The sequence below is a fragment of the Phalacrocorax aristotelis genome, chromosome Z (genome assembly GCF_949628215.1).
Source record: "Phalacrocorax aristotelis chromosome Z, bGulAri2.1, whole genome shotgun sequence".
Lineage (NCBI taxonomy): Eukaryota > Metazoa > Chordata > Aves > Suliformes > Phalacrocoracidae > Phalacrocorax > Phalacrocorax aristotelis.
Window position 1 is genome coordinate 44,474,115 of NC_134311.1, and position 15,826 is coordinate 44,489,940.

At 39.3% G+C, this 15,826-nt stretch overlaps 1 protein-coding gene across 6 annotated transcripts in view; it reads left to right on the forward strand.

The window, feature by feature from the left end:
• Nucleotides 1–15,826, forward strand: part of TJP2 (tight junction protein 2) — a 65,530-nt gene that overhangs the window by 1,894 nt on the left and 47,810 nt on the right. For 2 of the 6 annotated variants that reach the window (XM_075078990.1, XM_075078992.1), the window contains exon 2: nt 11,315–11,435. The exons of 2 other annotated variants lie outside the window; for them this stretch is intronic. The gene's annotated coding sequence lies outside the window, so the exon portion shown is untranslated. Of the gene's footprint in view, nt 1–5,200; nt 5,315–11,314; nt 11,436–15,826 lie in introns of those variants that run through there. 2 more of the 6 variants (XM_075078991.1, XM_075078996.1) reach the window with 2 other exon arrangements.

Genomic DNA, 15,826 nt, shown 5'->3' on the forward strand with positions numbered 1-15,826 from the left:
TACTTCAACACCATTTCCTCTGCCTACTTCTCCAGGATGAAGAAGTACACGCTGCCTGAACTTAGTTGAGTGAGGGTCATATACTCATCTTTCAGATCGGTTAGCTGAATAGTTTCATACCTCCAATGTTGCTTTCTAATAGTTACTTAAATCTCTGAATAATCTGCTCCCTAGCCTCGATTTATAAACTGGTGTTGAATCCAACAGCTAGGACAGTATTTGAAAGCTGTCGGCCCTACAGCTGTGCTTCAGCAGAGGCCACCGAAGGTCTGCTTTGTTTTAACCTTTGGGTGTAATTATCAAAGTGGGATGGTTTGAAACAAGTGAAAATTATTTACCTTTTCTTTTGCTCAGCGAAGTTTTATTTTAAAGGTTTAGGACTGTGATTCAGCTGTGGTTCAGAGAGAAGAAAAGAAAAACAGATGTGTATGACTGACAAAATTGCTTCTTCTGTTTCTGGAGCATTTGTAGTCTAAGGATCCATCTGTAAGCTCTTCCAAGCAATGATCCTTGTCAGGACCCATGAGGTCTGCATGGAAAGGATCAAGTACTGGAAAGCATGGGAAGTTTGCATGTGTAAAATGACATTCATTGATAGATCATCAGGCTGCTTGAAGAGACATTGAAATGCTTTGCACGTACTAAGCTTGGTCTGCCATTTAGACATGGTCAGTAAGGCTTATATAACCTAGTGCATATGAGGGCTTTCATCAGGCCTCTGAGGAAGCCTTCTGCATGTATTCGACTTTTAGGTGAGTTTACTGTTATAATTTCTTCCAGACTCTTATATTGAAACACCTTCTTAGGCCCTAAACATTGCGTTCAAGTAGTGGTAGTAACTCCTCTTCCCTTTGCAAAAGTAAGTCACTATGGATTGGGCAAACTGTGTCTGACTTCAGTTGCATTCTGCATTACCCTGCATCACTACGTCAGTAACTGGCACTGTGCCCAGTGCCACTACAGTGGGTCTTTCTGGGACTAAAGATGAGTACTGGCAATTTCGCAGTGGGGTTAGGATGATCCCAATACTTTGCAGGAACTATAATCTCAACAGAGCTCTTCAGAATGAAGCATCAAAGTAATTAAGTGTCTGATACTTTTCTGATTGCTTAATACCCCTTTTCCTGGTTCAGTGTCTTCTAAGGACAACCAGGAAGTCTTTCTAAGCAATTAAAATAGTGTTTAGGCACTGGAACGGTTCACAAGATGCGACGTTATACATTTATAAAACCTAGATGCTTAAAAGCATCAGGAAGTTCCTGGATCATAGTAATCCTCAACTGGGGAATAGCCTAATATTCCAGGACTACTTTAAAGCTGATTTAACATAGAGCAAATTTAGATGGTAGCTTTTGTGTGTGTGTTTTAACAGTTACCCTCATTGCCTGTCTCCAGAACTTCCTTGTTAGGGTAAAGGAAACCTCTTGTTATAAGTCTGTTCTTTTAATTGCTGAAATAATAGTATTTGCATTCTCAATTATGGTGTCACTTTTGTCACGCCTTGGCTGCATTGGTTTCATCCTGTTATAGTAGTCCTGGAACCAGACATTCTAATAACGGGAAAGAATGCACTGACATGGTGTAACAGCTACAGTTTGTTGAGGTTACAGATTTTCAAGTCTGGTTTATTTTCAAACAGGTATGAAAATAGTCATTGCTGGGGAAAAAATTGAATTTATTAAATCTGACAATTGATCCTTGACACCAGCTGCATAAGTGAATGCCTGTGAATCTTAATCCCAAATTGCAGTGGATTCTGTGAACTCTGGAAGACTCCTCAAAAATGAGACAACCTATTTCTAAAACAAACCTTTATGGCAATAAGAATACAGAGTATATTTTTAAGCCTGTCTTCTAATATATGGATCTTGCTGTGGTAAAGAATGTTTGCAAATGGTGTGTTACCTACAAGATTGCAGCACCAAAGCAGGTATGACTGGTTGTGCATGGCTGTGCTGACATGCACCCCAGTGCATGTCGTCTTTCGCAGTTAGAGGTTTGGTTGATTTCAGTCCTGTGACCAAGTACCCTAAGCTGTTCAGGAGCACCCAGAGAAGCACTCAGGTTTAATTTCTACACAGATTTCCCTCCCAGGTGCTTTTGTCAAAACAGAGCTGTTCAACCCGGGGGTGCTTTTCTCAATTACCTGGACTTACCCTCTTCCTCAGAAAGAGCAGCACTGTGTTAGCCCCCTATGTCTGCTCCCAGACAAAGTGTGCTTACTTCTTGTCCCGAAAGTCTTTGGAGCCTTCTGTAATGGTCTTTTACCAGTACTGGGATTATCCTAGTCCCACTTTTTTTTTTTTACCAAACAAAGCCTGCATTTAACAGTAGAGGGCTGAGGTTGTTTTTTACTTAAATATTACATATTTAACACAGGTACTGACTTCAGGATGGAATTAAACAGCTTTGTGCAACAGCGAAGACCACTCCAGGTCATTTCACGACTTAAACTATTAATGCTTGCATTGTTTGTTGTTTTTTGTTTTCTTTTAAATCAGGTGATGGCTTTTTGAAAGTGCTGGTTGCTAGGAAATGTTGTAGATTTCTGTTTCGAATGAGAATGCAGACTGGGGCAACTCACTTCTGTCTAGCATTAGATGACCCTTGTGGTTGTGAACGTATTTAGGATGTTTATAATCCAAGCCTAGTAATGACAGAGTGAGCTGTGGGAGTGCTGTACTGATATCTTGTATGGCATCTACCCTGGTGTGTATTAATCAGCTGCAGGCTTTGTTTTTAGGAAACATGAACTACCCAAGCCTTTCTGAATTTAGGTCAGCACTGTCATTGTGTTTCTGAGTGTTGATCTCAGCTAACCATGATTCCTAATCTGGGAAGAAAATGAAACTCATTAGTGCAGTATTTTTCACACGTATAATGTGAAAATGACAAAAATACTCTGTGATGCAGTAGTAGGGCCAATTAGAGGTGTGCAAGGAAAAATGTAAATCCTCTTTTGTTCCAGATTTTCCTGATGTCTGCTCCCTTTTCATGCTGTTGTCTTTGCTTCTGTTTTGCACCAGCAGTCCAGAACGGCTTTTGAGACATTTGTTTTAATTCCTTAAAGGTATGCAGATTATCTTGGATGTGGTGTATATATATGTGAAATGTCAGATTTAGGATGTCTAGTTAACTGTGGGTATGTTTTCATTAAACTCGGTGTGAGTTCAGATATTTTGAACCACTTTAGATTCTTCCTCAGGTTGGCTCAATAACACCTCTCCCAAAAGCCTTTTGTTGTCTTTACTCTGTCATACCAAAATAATTCTTCAGCATCAGCCTATGTTGTGTTGATAAACTGAGCCTGAACTCAACAATGTTCAGCTTCATCTAAACCAAGGTTTCACATATTTGTTCAAGCTATTTGTTATTTGGTTTGCTTTGTTCGTGGTTTTTTTGGGGGTTTTTTTTTTGGTTTTTTTTTTTTTTAGACATTAGAGAGGACCCATAAATCTCTCTTGCATGTCCCTGTTAACAGAAAGGCTGTCTGTAGTCTGGCTTGCTCTCTCTATTGTAACATCTGCATGTCTAGCTCTGCTTAATAGCCAGCAGATTTGACTGCTGGTGTCTCTAGCCTCCTTAGCACAACTTTGTATAAGCTGATTCTGAGAATCTCCAGAAACATATGGACTGTTCAGGCAAGGGATGATCTGTAAGGAGGGTACAAAAGCAACTGCAGTCTGTGATGCTGTATGAAAGAAGTTTCCAGGTTCTCCTTTTCTCTTTCCATGAAACTATTCCCATCCCGAGTCTGATCCTTGATGCTCCTTTGCCTCAAATTGTTTCAACAAATCAAGCTTTATATATGCGTTGATTGCTTTTCAAGCTATTTCTTAGCTATATGGCCAGGCAAAACACGTGTATGTTCTAGGAGTTAACAATTGTTTGTCATAGTTATTCTTGTCATCTGAGAAAAAGCATGTAGGAAGAGACCTTTGTTTCTTTGCTCTCTTCATGAGAGAATTCTTTGATATGTAGGTGTTACAGAGATTTTTTTCTGAGAGAAGAGAAAGAAAAGAATGTTGGCTCTTTCCAAAGATGGAAAGTAATTTGTGGCTACATTGGGCAATGGTTGTCTCCTTTGTAGTTGGGCCTGAAGTGACTGAAGATGTGATAATGCTTCTGTCATCAATTTTTACATGAAGTATGCTCTACATTTAATTAAAGGAGTATGACTGTTTTCATCTGTCACGGATTAGAGCAAAAGGCAGCTTTCGCTTTGATCTCACAAATGTTTCTTTAATGCAGAAAAGAGCTACTGTCATTCTTTACCCATGCCCTGAAATAGGTCTTACTTTCCAAACCATCCACTGCAATTGAGTCTACAATTTTAATGGTGTGAATGAAAATAAGCAAACTTCAGAACTGCTTTTGCAAAAGTAGTCTGTAGAATTCCAGCCACGTTGAAATCACTGCCCCAAGACTGCAACTTCCCCTGCCACCCTTTCAGCTAAGGAAGCGCAGACTTTGGAACAGAGAAAGAAAAGCTTACGTTTTCATGGAGTCCTCTTCCCTTATAGCTGGCATAGCTTGGTAAGGCTATGACAAGTGCTCCAAGCCTTTTGGTACATTGCCACAATGCACTAAGTTAGATAGAAATGTGTGTTACTGGATTTTCTTTGTTTTGTAAACAGATTAGTAATTAGTGTGGCAGATCCGCAGGGGGAAGGTTAGCAGAGAATGAAAATATAGCGAATAAGCAAATAATCTTTTTAGCCAAGCTGTGAAGCAGTTTCTTGCTGTTATGTTTTTGGATATGGCTGAGGAACGTGAGTTCCTGAAGTTGACACAAATGCAGCTTTTCTTAGCAGCTTCGTTCTTAGATTATGTTTGTTTACTCCTCTATTCCCAGGTAGGAAAATTTCTCTGTGTTCTTTCCAATAAAACTTGGTGTTTGTTGGAAAAATACAAAGCCAGAAGAAGGGGAGTGGATGATAACTCCCCAGCAGGAAACAATGGATGTTTTAGACCTTTTGTTTGCTCTGCAAAAGCCATCCTTCACTAACAATGGATGTACTAGCAGCTTTGAATTTCTGTTTTCAAATAAAGTTGAAGGAAGTTGATAAACTGTGAGTCATTCTTACTCCCACTAGATATCCGGAGATTTCATGAACCATTTAGCCAAAAGCAGTACTTGGGAGTAACTTGGGCTTATTGTGTGAGCTTGGCTGCTCTGTGTACAAGGCTAGTTGTGGTGCACCTATTCTATTAGAATTGATTGGCTTTGCCCAAAGAGACAGAAGATGGACCAGAGCTGCACTAAATGTTTTTTAGACTGTGCATAGGACTCTGGCTTTGAAAAGTACTTTTGGTAAGAACTGTTTCTTAGATCTATAAGGGGAAAATTTAGGGTTAGAAAAGTGGTAAGGTGGGGACAGAAAGAAGTACCAAAACTTCAAGGGAGAAATTGTGGTAATACTGATGTTGCTAAGAAAACTGACTTTGGGGGAAGACTGGATTTTATCAAAATGTTTCTGCATTTAAGTAAAATGGAATATTGTCATGGACTGCTACAGTCAGCTAAAAACTGGAATAGTCAAAAAAACTGCCCACTTCTTATCGTATCTGTTCCTAGTCAGTACTGCCTCTGCAATAGAGCTGCCAAAGCTGTTAGAAGTCAGGATGCATGGAGGCTTAATGACGTTAGCTGTGCTTGCTGACTTCGAGTTGTATTTTGCTTTCATAAGCTTCTTAGTACTGTGTATGCAGATGATTGAAGTTGTAGTTAAGATCTGGAAAAGTAAATCTTTGCTTAATTTAAGTTCTGTGATTTTAACATAGTAATTAATTTTCTTAATATATCAGAAATTTTCAGACTGCATATTTCTTATGGATCAGCATGCAACTAGGTAGGTGAAAACTAAATTTTTCCCTGACAGATTTTTTTGTAGTGGTACTCCCTGGATCTAAAAAAAATGCTTAATTTTGTTTTGCTCTTCTAAAATCAGTCCTACAGATTACTGTTTAGTAATAACTTGAGATAGTTCAGTGTGTGCATGTGTTAACATAACCTACAAATTTGTCTGAATATTAAACACCAAATACGGGTAACACAGGATTGTAATATAGCACCTGGCAATGGTTACACGAATTTGGTTGTTAAGAGCTGAATATTTTACAGTATAAGTAATGGAAACTTGTGGTGTTTCATCTTAGCAGTTTCTAAATAAGAAGCATGCAATATGAAGTCACCCCAACAGAAATACAGACATGTCTAATAATACTAAGGAATAATGAAAATCCGCAGTTTACAGAGGGAGTTGTGGCTGAAGTCTTCAGTCTTCCCATCCCATCTGTTCTTTTTACGTTTTTATCTATGTTACTGCATAAGTATATAATATCTAAAACATTCATATCTTAATATCTTAGTATCTAAGTGGCATTACAACAACATTTCTGTAGTCTTTTTGCAATCAGGTAAGTCTCCTGTAATACTGCAATTTGACAGTGTTGCAGCATTTCCAAAATGTCACTGTTAGTTCAACGTGTACATCTGTCTCCACCTTTGTAGTTAGTACTTGAGGTCTTTGGTGTGCAGTTACTCACCTCATCGCTACAAAAATTCTGACATGGAAAGTGGCTTCTGGCATTGTGTGAAGCTCATTTGAATGACTGGTAGGTATCATAATGGGATTCTATAGCTTTTTAAATTCTGTAGAAGTCACATAAGGAAATACTTCTCCATGCTTTTTCTGAACCAATCAGATGAATATATTGTAACACTTCCAATGTACAGAGCTTTCTGGTGCTGAAAGAAAAAGTTGAAGCCAAAGCTATTTTTGTCTGTCACACTGTCTGAAGCAGTCTCAGGTTTTCTGCGGAGATCTCTCTTATTCCCTGGATGGATTTGACAGAGAAGTTACCTAGTGCTCCATTAGTACTTGGGAGATTACAGACAGCAGAGATTTAGGGAAGGATTAGCCAGTTGGAGAGTGTACATTTTCTGGCCAGGCTTAGAACCGTGATTGTCTCTTCAATCATTTTCATTAGTGTCTTATTCAAAGATCGAATTATGTAACAATGACGTTTCAGGGGAATCTAGTAGGAGTTTTTCTTTGGTTTCTCTCTCCTGCTAACTCTTCAAGCCCGGGAGAGGGGGAAAAAGCATTATTTTTACACTTGAAATTCACAACGTGCTTTGAAAAGTAGCAGTTCAGATAAGTGAAGAGGCATGCTTCAGTTGCAGCATCTGTGTTTAGATGATAACTTACTGTGGTGGAACTCTTGAGAGAGGCAGGATGCGGTACAAGAAATATATAACTATTTTAGAAGCAGCGATAGGTATTACTCCCCTTAACAAGAGGGAGCTGCTTCCTGAGGGTAGACATGCAAATCTGTGGCAACAACCAGGGTAAGTGTTAAAAAACAATGAGTGAGTAACTATGGGAGAACCTGCGCTCACCTTGAATGATGCAATTTTAAAACTTGTTATCAGAAAAGAGGAGAGTCATTCACAAAACAGGTAGTCTTTTTTTTGTACCTTCCAAATGGTGTATCTTCTGCAGTTGTAGTTAAACTTTGTGGTTTCATTAGAGATTTCTGTGTACTTCTTGTCCTTGGCTAGTAGAATAAGTAGATGATGTTATTTCTAAATGAGGAGTTTGCTGAAAAACAAAGAGGATAAACAGGTGTATACTCATCAGAATGAAAATTAAATGGTTGGTTTGTGTTCATTGCTTACTACTAAGCTGATGTGTGTATGTTTGTGTTGCCCCTCCCTCCCATTTAAAAATATACATATTTTGGTTTTATCCATGAGACAATTAGCAGCTTCTAAAAGTGGAGAAGGAAAACACTTTGTGTGTGCAACTTTCCTTCTCTGCTAGGAAGCAAGAGTTCGTTGTACTTAGGAATATGGTTTCCCTGAAGGGAAGTTTTAGTTACTAAAAGAGAAGTCAATTAAGGCTATTAATATTCACAGTGCAAAATACTGAGCATTCTGGTTTTGTTAAAAACAACCCAGAGTGCTTTCTTGTACCACACAACTTGAGTATTAGGCTTCACAAAATTATGCTCATAACTGCTTCCCTCAAAAACTTAGAGTGTGTGTGAAAGGTAATTGTCGTTCTCTCCCACCTTCCCCTATATGAGTATCATCAGTGGATGAGTGTCTTCACAGCCCTTCTAGTCTCGCCTGTTTTTGTTATACATCAGAATGCTGTCACCTTGTTTCAGACGTTGCAGGGGAGTGCAAAATGTGAAAGGCTTTTATTCAAGAGCAATTAATATGTTTGTACTGGTTTGGAATAGTTTTGTGTAAGAAAGGCTTAAAAGCTTGAAGTAAAACTCTGGACTGTTTGGGTGTAATTGAACTTAGATATACCCTGTAATTTTTCCACAAGAGACTTCCTTTAATGGCAGGAACAACAGTAAAAGCAATTAAAATACAGTGCACCATATGATTTGATTTTTTCAGTTGCATCACCAAACCCACAAAACCTAGTCTAGAAGATATGGAGATGACAACAGCTTCCAGCCTCTTACCAACATAAGTATTCTTCAAGTTGACCTTATCTTTCTGGAATCATGTTAATGTGTGGTTGTAGAGCTTTTTGTTAAAAATCTGCCCATTAGAAGGATTCTTAGTACAGTGTATTTGGACACAGGACAATGGAGTGTCCTAAACTGTAACTTCCTTTGATTGTTTCATTTATCTACATGCCAATCTCTTTGAATTTTGCAGCCACTCTTTACATGTTGATAAAACAGTGCATGATTGCTCTTCATACTCAGAGGAGCTGTGTTGGAAAGTAATGGTACATTCTTGCAGAATTCCTCTTTTTTTTCAAGAAGTTTGTTTGTCCAGAGTCACAGCTTGAAACAAGCCATCTAAAAATGAAACTTACTAACTTCAGTGTCCATTATTTTTTATTTTGTGACTGGAACTTCTTGGCTTTCATCTACTACTGAGTGTTAGTCAGTATCAAAGTGCAGAAGACACTATGCCCGTGATTTTTATTTCCAGCATCCTTAACCAGACATCTCCCTCCTTTCAGGGAGCTGATGGGATTGTTGTATACACGTGAAATTCCAAACTGGTTAGGATGTATTTGGATTATGTTTGGATTTGCCATTCCAACAGTTTCACAAAAGTAAAAAAGCTGTTGTCATTGGACTGTAGTAGCGATCCCTTTTATGTTTTCATTAAAACATTCAAGGAACTAATGGCTGGTAACCAGCATTTGTGGCAAAGTGAACTGGGATTTAAAGAAAAAAGTGCTGTGTTCTTTCTGTAGCTGCAGACTGCTATACAACTAGCACAAGTAAATCAATAACTCACTTTGCTAACATCAGCTTATCACTCAACTTCTAGAGGTACCCTGACATGTTCATATAAAAAAAGTGTTTTAAAAGTGTGTGTGTACATGGGGGTGGTGGTGTGGAAAACCCAAACCTGTGAGACAGTTTCTAAAACCTAATACTTAATGTAGGATGTAGAGGTCCTCATCTGTCATCTCCTCACTGCACAAATTCAGCTGCATGCTTAACTCAAATACTACTTTCAGTCATCTCCTAAAATAAAAAATAGCATTAGAGTGTGATACCAGCTCCAGCACCATCACTTGAGAGTTGTGAAAATCCTGATTAAAAACCCAGACACAGAAGAAAGTGGGAAAGGCAACGTTTTTTGCTAAGGCATTCATTTACATTTCCCCCAAATCAAAAGCATTATAAAGTATGTTTTTCTGCCTCAATTTTTGCTTGCAATAGTGACATGATTTCTGTGACAGATCAATTTTTATAACTTTTGGCATCTTCATGTAAAGGCAAAATGATGACCACAGTGGTAGTTTGGATTCAGCTTGCTTGTGTAACTTTCCTACAGCCACAAGGATACCATTTTATGCACAGCCTATGTTTGTTTATAATGCAGGGCACAGCACCTTCCTGCTCCTTGGTGATTACAGAAACACATATTAAGCATCCTTTTGTTCTGTGACTTCAGAAATCATGCCTTTATCTAAAACCGTAGTTTATTACTTTTAGGAATATGCTTTTATGCTGGAAGAATCAGCAGAGAGGAAAAAAGACTTACCAGTTTCACAATGTGGTATCTGGCAGCTGCTTGCATTTTTGAAGTTTTTGAGAAGTTACTCTGAGACCAAATGTGGGGTTTTTTTGAAATATTTTAGAAGTTTTAAGTTTGATTTTTTTAACCTGGGACCTCATTATGATTGTGCTTAGGAAAAAGTGGGTGCCACACACAAGTCATGTCAATAAAATGTGTGGTAGACTTGTAGGAAATTGAGGAAGTTCTGCAGAATTCTTCCAATATCTCTTTCTAGTGGCTCTCCTGCTATCTAGAAATGGCTCATGGAGTACTAACCAGAATTTTAAAAAAACCCATATACATTGGAATAAGAATTAAAAAAAACCAAAAAACAACAAACCAACAAAACCCAAAAACCCACCAAACCGAAACCTGTTACAAGTATGGGTAAGATACTCTTCTAGGGAAGTCTGGCTATATCCTTCTTTGAAGTTCGAGCACTTTGGAAAGATGCTCTTTGAGAGGAATTCTAATGGTGAAGATGTGTGATGATTTTTGTTTAAAAATACAACTCAGCAAACAAATCTAAGCACTGGCTTCTGTTTCCATTTATATCAAATGTTCCTCCTTCATCTTAGTTAAACTGTTCATTTTCTGTTTTCTTACACAGGATAATCAAGCTCTAGGACAAGGGGTGGGGGAGGGGAGGAGCCCTCTGACTGGGATGCTGAATGGAAGCTAAGATACTGCTTGTGCATAAGAGGGGGTAGCTAAGGCCTGTTGAGCAGGGAAAGGAGTAGAAAATTACAGGGGAAATAGTTTCTTTTCTGTTGTTTGGCAACTGGAATTACCAATTGAAATCACTGGGGCGCATGTATCTGATTGTTCTTACTGAGGTTATGCTTTTACTAGCTTAACTTCGTACAATCTCATGCAAACTGAGCTATCCAACTAAGACTAAACTAAAACAAAAAGCCCAAATGCCTTGTGGAGAGGACCAGTGAAGAATATAAGCACGCTTCCTGTCTGTACCCTATTTAGTTAGCAAAAATGCATTGTTGCCTTGTGTTCAGGCCTACATGGGTGCTGATGAGGGACAATGCTTGAATTGAAGTTTGCAGTGTTGCTGCAAGTGTAAATATTGCCAGGTATCTCCTTTGTTCAAGCACTATTTCCACTTGATTGCCAGGGAAGCTAAAGCATGCCAAACTAAACAGGGAAATGTGTTTTATATCTTCTTTATCTCTAGGACTTCAGTGGCACAGGCTTCACAGTCATATCTTGTGATTATACATTACTTAATGAAACTTTGTTTTTCAGGGAGCAAACGACCTCACTGCCATCTACTTGTGAGTGGGACTGGGAGCACAGCTGTACATCAAGCCCAAATCATCTCACAGCAAGTAGCGAGAGACACTCAAAAATCATCATTCCTCACAAGGTACTAGCCAAGTTGCAACAGTTAGAACTGGCAGTTTAAAATGACAGATTCTTGTCATGTGCCAGCTATAGTGTTCATTCCTTCGGCTATGTTTTTAAAAGGTTTTAAGAAGCTGTTCTTAAGTGAGAGATACGTTGAAATCAGAACTAGCTCTTTTGGTTTCCCGAAGCAACTTAGAATGAGCGCACTCACGATTGCTGAAAGCTTGGTGATGTACAATGGGCCTCCAGAAGAGGAGAGACTTCCACAAGGAACTCAATATTCTGCTAAAGTTATGCAAATAACAGGACTGTACTAGTTCATCTCTTAGGTAAACATTGGTAAAGAATGGATTTGATCTATGGTGACATCTTCAGGAAATAGTAATATTTAGCATGAGTTTAGGGATAAATAAATTACTTTAAACATGGAGGTTAATATTAATGGAAATTTCTTAGTGACTCAGTAGAGTCCCGGGAAACAGAATAGCCACAAAGAGGGAGAGTTGTTTTGCTGCATATTTTCTTACAGTACATCATTAAGGTAAATATAATCTTTTTGGCATCTTAACCTCGCTTTTGAAACCTTTACTCAAGTGCTTCCAGAGAGACTATAAAATGCATCCTTAGTTTTATGTGTCGATCAAAGATGCTTTCCTTGTTTTTGTAAGTCATTAACAGATGACAATTTTAAAAGAGCAAACAGCTTTTATGCTGGTGTGTTGCAAAACTATACTTGACTTAGCTTTCATTCTTGAGAGATGAATAGCTATTGTTGCTTTGGTAACTGACTTGGAAATGTTGATACAAGTTGTCCTGTCTTTCTAATTTGTGATATACTTAACCAAAGCTACTCATCTGTTAATGTTCTGGGAGTGAGGAGAGAGGATGCTAGTTAATAAGACTGTAAAGACATGATGGAAAAGCGAAGAAAAAAAAATGGCATTATATACAACAGGAAACAAGCAAAAGCAAGCCCCGTTCACTTAGGGCACTGTGTGGGGGAGAATATAATCCAAGAATATCAGTGAAGCATAGCTAGGCAGGAATGTCCCAGTTGACATCTGAAGCAGACTCCAGCAGCTTCCTCAAAATAAAAAACTTTCAAGAATATGGTGTGGTATGCAAACATTACACCAGGGAATGTGGATACTTGCAAGACCAACTCTTAGGGAAAGAAGCTCCAGAACCATGTATCCCCTAGAGGAAGATGACTAGGAAGATGCATCCAGCCACCTTGCCTGTGGGCTCCCAGGAGTTGTGGAACTGCCAAATGAATAAGTGAGGTGGCTGTGTCCATCTGCTTTCTCCCTGATGATTGTTCTCACTATTCTCTCCCTTTGACTCTCACCAGCTCACTTCAGTCCTTCCTGAAGAGCAGCGCCCAAAAGTGAGCATAGTACCATGCTGTTACTGCATAGGGCTGCAGAACAGTTTTGTTCCTTTATGAGCCTCTCAGCAGGAGGTTTGCCAGTATAAATAGGATGGGGAGAGACAGAGCTTTGAAGCATAGTTTTAGTGCTCTAAAGGACTAACATGGCTAAAGAACTGCTATCATAGTAAGTATAATGATCTCCATGAGAATGGGATCTTTATTTTCTTTACTGTGTTGTCCTAATTTGAGGTGTAAGAGTTGATTACCATTTTGAAGTTTTTCATGTTGTAGGGCTTGATTTCTAGTGAGGGAAGGCAGATAAATTGCTAAAAGCTGAGGATTGTTTCACAACCTCGCAAGGAGTAGCCAAGAAACATGGAGAAGAGAGGAAGGAAGTGAGATGTAAGCAAAATGAATGTTCAAGCAGAATGTGCTTAATGTGGTGCCTTCTCTTTAAAATGAACAAGTTGGGGGCGGGGAGGAGATTTTGTTTCAAGTGTTGATATGCAGTTTTGTATGGTGTTTGGGGAGGAAAGAGGACGCGCTTGTGTGGCTTGGATCTGTTTAAACAACTTCATTATTTCATTCTTCAGAATAACAGTACTAGCTTTTGTAGCTTCTTAAATTAATAGAGGTCAAAGTGCTTTTGCCAAAGAAAGTTGCTTCAATTTGCATAGTCGCTAGAGGAAGGGCAGGGGTGTGTTCTGGCAGAATCACTGTTAAGGCCATTTCACTCTTTAGCAATAGGTCACACTATTTCATTTGCTTGCCTTACTTACCAGTGTAATTTTCAAGACACTGCAGTGTAGTTTAAAACACTGGACAGATGAAAATATGTTTAGAATAAACAGGCTGTATTTCTTTATTCTCCCCACTATTGTTTTTATTGACTATTACCAAACACCACTGCATATTCTCATGGTGCTTTTTATCTATCCTGTGAAACATGCTATATACCTGTATTTTCTGATTTACATGTTCTTTGCAGAGATGTAGCAACAAACAAAACAAGCAGTCTTGTGCTGGTTTTCAGCAGAATAAATCTGTGATGTGTGAGATCTAGTAAAATTGATGATTAATATTTTTAAACTGTGGAGAAAAATATGTTACATTACTGTATTTAATACTGTTAATAGCTCTAGTGCTGTTCCTAGCTGTTCAGCATATAACAGTGTGTGTCACAGTAAATTTTTTTCATTTTTGTGAACTTGAAATTGAGTTTATAATTGGCTTAGAACAGTGCTGCTTCTTGCTCTGAATCTTTATCTGCATTTTAAAAGTTTTTTATTTTAAATTGATTTGAAGCAGCTAGGTAAATCTTCATGTCTAGGTTTAAAAAATAAGTCCTTACCATGAGAAGGACAAAAATAGGTGGCCAGGTGAGCCACAGAGAGTTCTCTACTGTTGATTACCCCAGAAAAAGTATGTATGAAGTATGGGATATTGTATGTGTTAGGCTCTGTATTTCTTCCAGGGACAATTGTACTTTCTAAAATAATAGCCTTAGAATTGCTGCTTTGAAACTGGAAAGTGTGTATAGCTGCGCATCTTTACACCAGATCAGAGATGGCAAACATACCAGACCCTGCAAGCTGCATAATCACGGGCTGTACTTCAGAGGTGGACACAAGGGGCAGGAGAACGAACATGTCATTCTGCTTTAAGCTGGCACTTGAGTCATGCAGTAACCCAGGAATGACAAGGTAATTCAGGTGGAAGGGGACCTCCGGAAGTTTCTAGCCCAGCCTCTTGCATGAAATAGGGTCAGCTGTGAGATCAGAACAGGTTGCTCGGGGCTTTACCTGGTTGGGGTTTGAAAACCTCCAAGGACAGAGATGGTACAATCTCTCTGCACCCTGGGTCCATGGCTTGGCTGCCTTGATGGGGAAAACTTTTCTCCTTATATCCATCTCAACCTCTTGTTTGAACTTTTGCCCATTGTCTCCTATCCTCCCTCCACACACCACTGTTAAGAACATGGCTGCCTCTCCTCAGTCTCCTCCTGTTAGCCCCAGTGGGCTGCTGTTAGGTGTCCCGAAGCCATCCTTCATCCAGGCTGAACAAGCCCAGCTGCCAAAGCCTCCTTTTACAGGGCCAGTGCTTCAGCCCCCGCCAGTTTGGTGGCCCTCCATTGGATCCACACATGATAACAAGTGCCAAGACATTATTCATGGCTTCTCTAGTCCCGTCAGGATGGAGATTTGAGATTACTGTGCTGTACGTGTGACTTAACCCCAGTGTAGAGCTGCATGTTTGAACTGTATGTAGCTCCTGAGCAGTTCCAGAGCCAGAGGTCAGCTACCTACACATCCTCTAATCCCGAAGGTTGAATCTGTAGGGCCCAGCTTACAAAGAAGCAAACATAACTGGATTTATGAATCATTTAAGTAGGACTGGGCTGACTGATTTGTGTGATATTTGCAGGCTGATGACAAACAGCAGTCTAAAGAGATTGCCTGGAAGGGAAGGGGGAAAGGCTGTTTGGCAACATGGTATTTTTAGAAACTTCTACAGTGCCTTTCATCAGAGGATCGTGAACACTTAAAAACAAAAGCAAAACTGACATCTCTGTTCAGACGGTTCAGCAACTGGACTAGCAGCCTACGTTCCTAATACCTCTTGTTGAAATCTGTTCCCAGTTATTTAAGGAAGTTGCCTGTTACTAAGTGTTGAACTCTAACATTTAAGAGAAACAACTGATTGTTAGAGGGGCCAGTTAAAAGGCTTGATGGTGGGCGGGAGGCGGAGAGAGCCTGAATCACAACAGGGTAACTAGTCCTAGTTGTTGCAGGCAACTTGTTGAATAGCCTTACCTGGTTGGCAGGAGGAACTGTAAGAGGCAGATGCTAGTTTTAAGTTTGCGTCCTGTAGTGTAGTGTTAAAGGGGTGTTCCCACCACTAATACTGGAAGCAGCACAACTGCTTCATTCACAGTAGCATTACTCAAGCTGCAGCAAGTGATCTCTCCCAGCTAGTGCTTATACAGACCATAGATTCAATCTGATTGTAGGCAAACATCATCTGCCTTGATTACTTAA